Genomic DNA, 6,846 nt, shown 5'->3' with positions numbered 1-6,846 from the left:
GTTGACGAAACTTCATGAAATTTTAACCACATATTCTAGTGAGTATATTTTAGCTATACAAAGCTTCGGGTCTGCCAAAAGTTCACTCAGAGGTATAAATTAAACATGTTGACACTTTTGGCCCCTATAGTTTACAATACTTCACTTTTAGGCAATTTCCGCGTCGTATGATCCATGAACCATCCGTTAAAGGTTATAAACATTATGTGGGGTTATCATAGAGCCTATTTCTCCATTGTCGACACTTTGGACCCTTACGTTCCATAGTTTTCACGGTTTGTCACTTTTAGTCCCTTTAAAGTATGTTTTCACATAACGGAACCTTATGACACGTGTCAAGACATTATTGGACGAAATTTTTCGAGGTGTTACAATGCTCGTAGAGGTCCTGAATATACGTGGGAAGTCGAAGCTACAATGAAAGAAAAATACCCCTATTTATTTGAGTAAATCTCGGGTCGAGATTTATTTTAAGGGGGTGAGGATGTAACACCTCGAATTTTTGTGTCCAATGATGTGTTAACACGTGTCATTTGTTTACACGTGGCATCTATAATAAATAAAGGACTAATTTTGACAAACCTTGAAAGTATATATAAATTCGAGGGTTATAAATGTCAACAAGGGTAAATATACTGTATAGTATCCCTAAATAATGCTTAAACCTTCAAACGAATAAATTATAGATCGTACAAAAATAAAACGCGGAAGAAAGTGAGAGATTGCAAACTACAGGGGTTAACTGTGTCAACATGTTTAATAATACCTCTGAGTGACCCTTTAACGTTCCCAAGACTTTGTAACAGTATTATACACTCACTAAAATAATATATATAAATTCCGCGAAGTTTCGATATGAAACGAGAAAGTTACGATCGAATTCGTAAAAGAAAGGTTAAAAGCGTCAATAATGAAAGCTAAGGCTTTCTGAACAATTAATAAATAAACCGGGGACTTAATAATGCGGGTAATTAACATGAGGCCCCTATCGGTAAATAACCGAGGGCCAAACCGCAAAGTTACCCCTTCAAATCTGAAAGGTCAGGCAAATCATTACGAAAGATTTCGTTATTAATGGCCCGATTCTGTAATCATTGTAAAAGATTTGAAAAATTCAGAAAATATAACCTCACGCGACCCGCGTAAGGTTTAAACATAAGTTGAGGCGGGCCGCGAGCCTCCTCTATTACGCGTCTGATTTTCTGATCCCAGGCGACCCGCGTAAGAGTTGCATGGAATGTCCATGCGGGTCGCGTACGACGCCCAGATGCAGAAAGTTGTAGTTTCTTGACTTTTGGAGCTTGTGAACGATCATGCACATAATTATGGGGCATGGGCACCCTATGCTCAACCCATACACTTAGGGGACATCTACCCATCAGCTCTGGACTGATTGTAGTGCTTGTAATGATCATAAGTTGCTTCCTTTGGCTATAAATAGCCACACCTTGTGCATAACAAATCACACAACACAAAACACTTACAACTGATCATTTCAAGAGCTCCCTAGCATTCTCTTCTGTTCTATAATCAAGAACACACTTCTGTAAGTCGTTCACAATCAATTTGGTCTTGCATTTCCATAGTTATAGCTCATAAACGCAACCGTCGTAACTAACGGTTGTCATTGCAATATCTTGCAAATGGTTCAGTCTTATGACGAATCAAAAATGGTTATGAGTTGGTATTTATGTGGGTATTAAACCTCTAAAATGGTTCCCCCTGATCACCACTCTAACTATGTCAATTATCGAGTCAAACGTGCGGTTAAAAAGTCAACAGAAAGCTATTTTAGCGATTTAAGCATAATCTGTAATATATATGTTATGGAACCTGTTTTGACAATCATAAATCATGGTAATAAGTATATAAACTTGTTTGCGCTCGTTTGAATCGATCATTTACTGTATAGAACCGGTTCGGAGCCGAATGTCGCAAAAGTTTGACTTTTGCTTTGACTTCAGTTCTGACCCGTTTTAGTGAGGTATAAATATACCTTAGGACTCTCTTAGGACCAGGTCACATGTTGGTAAAAACCTCTGTGGTCGGTTCATGAGTTATCCGAGTCTTTAGCGCATTTCCGTCATTCGCCTAAAAGTTGACCGTAACGGCCTTTTAAAAATTAAAGCGAGTATTTCGGACACGTGAACGGACCAAAACCTTGCTTGTTAAATTATAAGCATGTCCCTAAAGTTTCACGTCAATCCGAGGTCTAGAATGAGAGTTATGCTAAAAGGCGCACTTTTTAGAAAGTTTTGTAATTAACGGCGCAATTAGCATAACGCCCATCTAACCCAAGTTTTCGTCACCAAAACTTTTACCCACTGTGGTAAAATAATATTTTGGGAATTTTAAAGATTTTTAATAATTTTTACCTTGCTCATAACCTGCGGTTATGGCTACGGTTCGGTTAATACCGAATATGCCCTTTTTGGCCAAAACGAGAGTTCTACAAGGTCTTTTGACCCGATTCCAGTTGCTACTGATTTTAAATAATAAATAAAGTATTTTAAGCTTTATAAGCTGTTCGGGAAACTCAGATTTCCTGTAGAACTCGAAAATCCCTTTTAAAGTCTTTAAAATGACCGAAAAGCCCCTACGGGGCATAATATAAACTTAAACTCGTTACGGGCATTACGGAAGGTATCCTACTGATACCAAAATACTTTTAAGGCATATTGACTTAGGAAATAAGCGTACGACTCTTATGGTTAACCGTTTCGCCTATTTGCGCACACGGTACGGCTCATGGAACTAGTTTTCGTGCAATAGCCGATACGGGTCAAATTATACTATTTGAACCCCAAAATCCAGAGTATGAACCATTGACCCATATAAAAACAAGTCTCTGAACTTGTTGGGTCCAAATCATACTCCATTCTCGGTTTTCGCCTTTCCGTGCGAATTAACCATATCTATATATCGGAATCAACCGGTTTAAGCTACGGCTAATACAAGGACCGTTAGGATTCTAAGAGGTTAATTAAAACCTTCGTTCCAGATTAGGAGCCCCAGTAAAAGCTATCGGTGACTTGATCTAAATTAAGGATTAATACTTGCAAGGTAAATACTTTTGACTTATTCCCCTATATGGGCTTGGGTTACGGTATACTAATACCGCTTGATTGAGCATTATATACTTCCATCGCTTAGGTGGTTAATTGATTAAATATGATTGGCTCATTTAAACAGTTTTGTTGCTTATAAGCCTTTGGGGGGTTTAATGACCGTTGTCCCGGATATCCTCGGCATCATTTTACGAAATGGCCACGACCATCGACATCCCGGTGTAGGCGTACACCCGGTATAAAGTGTCGACATTAAAAACTAAAAGACGTAGCCGTTGGTTTCTGTACTACGGTTTTACGCAAACGTGGTGTGTCTATAAATCTTTAACCCGGCACGACCCGGGCTACTGAACGCAAAAAAAAGAACATGTAAAACGTTCACAAGATCATTATGAATTTTCCCAAGTTAAAAAGAGTTTGTGCCTTGTGCATTCAAATCAATTTTAATAAACATTTTCAATTGTGTCAGTTGAATGTATTTACCAGTGTAAACTGACGTATTTTCCCCAAAAAGATTAAGTGCAGGTACCTAAACGTAATTGGCTGGTATTAGCTCCCTAGTGTAACACCTCGAAAAATTTCGTCCAATAATGTCTTGACACGTGTCATAAGGTTCCGTTATGTGAAAACATACTTTAGAGGGACTAAAAGTGACAAACAGTGAAAACTATGGAACGTAAGGGTCCAAAGTGTCAACAATGGATAAATAGGCTCTATGATAACCCCACATAATGTTTATAACCTTTAACGGTTGGTTCATGGATCATACGACGCGGAGATTGCCCAAAAGTGAAGTATTGTAAACTATAGGGGCCAAAAGTGTCAACATGTTTAATTTATACCTCTGAGTGAACTTTTGGCAGACCCGAAGCTTTGTATAGCTAAAATATACTCACTAGAATATATGTGGTAAAAATTTCATGAAGTTTCGTCAACGTATGAGAAAGTTATGGCCAAAACCGTACTTAAGGGACTAGAAGCGTCAACGTCGAATTTCAGGGCTTTTCGGTTGAGCGCAAAGTTATCCGAGGGCATTACCATGTTGGTAAAAGTCCTAAGGTCCTTAAAAACCAAGTTTGGGGGTTTACGGGTCGAGAAAAGTAGCCGAAACATCACGTACAAGTTCAGGGGTCAAAGCTGTCAATGTTTGAAAGATGTTTGGCTGAACAGCAGGTCAGGCGACCCGCCTGGACAGACCCAGGCGGGCCGCGTGGGGCTATCAGGTGCAGAAAATCGAATTTGGGTTGATTTGGGTCCGAATTTGAGTGACAAACAGCTGTAACTTGCCTCCACAATCACCAATAACATTTCATGCAAGCCTACAACTACAGTAAGCTCGAAAATACTGATTTAAAACAAGAATTGATCTCATTTTGATCATTTGCAAGTGAAGAACAAGGAGCATTCTCTCAAGAGCTCTCAAGAACACTTCAAGCAAGCTTTCTGGAGGGATTCTGATCAACAAGGCCGACTCCTAGTGACCATTTAACATCTATAGGACTCTTGTAAGCCTTCAATTCGTTCTTTGATCCATTCTTGTTGTGTTAATTGCTAAAAGTCAAACTGGGTGTTCATAACCTTTGACTTTCTGATTAAACGGATTTCTTTCAGTAATTTCTCGAATTGAAACTTGTTATAGATTAGTATTTATGTGGGAAACAAACCCTCTAAAGGGTACTAACTGATTCCCACTACATGCATGCTTAATGTCGAGTCAAACCTAATTCTAAAAAGTCAACAGAAGTGATTTTTGCGAAAAATGACATGATTAATGATATAGATGACATGCAACCTGATTGATCATTGAAAATAACTTGTAACATATATATAAATGTGTTTTAATCATCATCAACTCGACACTCTATAGTATAGCCACGAATCGGAACCGAAAGTCTTGTAAAACGATTATTTCGTAGACTATCGATTCGGATTCGTACATGCATGTTCAAGATCTGTTTTGGAAAGTATTTTTGACTATTATTATTTCAGTTAAACTTTCTGGAACTTTCGTTGATTGAGTCTATGTTTAGCCTATTCGAATGCTTGTTTCCGGTTTATGCATAAAGTTGACTATTTTGCCCTTTTTGATTTAAAACGGGATTTTTTGGAAAAGTGAAAGGATAGAAATCTTTATTTTTATTATATAAACTTGCACCGAAAGTTTCGGATCAGTTGGTGGTCCAGATTGTGAGTTATGGCCATTAGCGTAAAACTATATTATAAATTTACATAAACGGTCCTTTTTGCGTAGAACCCGTTTCTGGCCACATTTTGACACGAAACTTTTTACCAACTGATTATATATAATATTCTGGGAATTTTGGTGATTTTTAATTAATTTTTGGCTGAACGGATCCTAGATCACCTAGCCATTTCGGCTTATGTCGGTTTTGACCGTTTTAGCCATAAAAAGAGTTTTACACCTCCGTTCGACCCGAAACCTTTTTCTACTGATTTTATATGATGAATAAATTATTTTAAGTATTCTGGAAATATAAAAATCTCAGATTTACTGTGAAAACCCGAAAACGCCCTTAAATCGTATTTTTAGCGTTTTAAGCGCTTAGTAAGCGTTATACTTGTTTTAAACCCACAAAACTTATACCTACTGATGTAAACCACATATTTTCATATAATAACAGTAAGTATGATATTTTGAACTCAGGTTTCCAGTTTTGGCATTTTTAGCCCTTGTGAAATTACTAAATTACCCCTACGGTGCATAGTTTGGTTTTAAATGATATATTTGGTATATGGGTCATACCCTACTGATATAATATGTTATATTAAGTATATTTACTGTATGAACCAGACCCGCAACTCAGATTTCTAATTTTACCCTTTTATTATCTTTTAAATGACCAAAATGCCCTTCTAAGGCATAAATTGAGTTTAAAATTATCCCGGGCAATATAGGACATAACTTACTGATATAATATCATATTCTAAGCATATTACTTCAGGAAACTTGCATTTGAATCTTTGGTCTACCCGTAACGCCGTTTTCGCGTTCGGTTCGGTTTACGTAACTAGTTTGCGTAAATTGACCGAAACGGGTCAAACAATATCATTTTTATTTCAAAATCCAGAATGTATTTAGTATACCCATATTATACAAGTATTCAAACTTGTCGGGTCTAAATCACATTCTATCCGGTCTTTCGCTTAATCGTGCGTAAACCGTATCATTCCTAAAACTAACCGGTCAAAGCTTAAGCTTAAATAAAAGGCCGTTAGGAATCTAATAGGTTAATTATAAACCTTTGTTCCAGATTAGGAAGCCCGGTAAAAGCTATCACCACTTATCGTTTGTGACTTATACTTGCTCAGGTAAATACATTTTGACTTATTTTCCCTATACGGGCTTGGGGTACGGTATTTAAAATACCGCTTGATCGGGCGCACAAGTCCTGCTCCCTATGGGTGTTCAGTCTTGAATAGCTTGTGTGATTTCGTTTAAACAGTCTTGTCTTACTTAAAGGCTTTGGGGGGTTATTGACCATGTCCCGGATATCCTTGGCATTATCTTACGAGATGGCCACGACCAGAGCACGGGGTGTAGGCGTACACCCGTCGTGTATAACTCTTTGATGTGGTGTGTCAATTAAATCTCTAGCCCGGACAGTAGATCCCGGGCCACCAGAGATATAAGTGCATGTAAATCGTTCACAAGTTTATATTATATAATTATCCCAAGTTAATAAAATATTTATGCCTTGTGCATTTAAATAAATTTTAAATCATTTTCAAAATGAGTCGGTTGATTTGTATTTACCAG

The sequence above is a fragment of the Helianthus annuus genome, chromosome 11 (genome assembly GCF_002127325.2).
Source record: "Helianthus annuus cultivar XRQ/B chromosome 11, HanXRQr2.0-SUNRISE, whole genome shotgun sequence".
In the NCBI taxonomy this organism is placed as follows: Eukaryota; Viridiplantae; Streptophyta; class Magnoliopsida; order Asterales; family Asteraceae; genus Helianthus; species Helianthus annuus.
Note: the sequence above shows the minus strand (reverse complement) of the source record.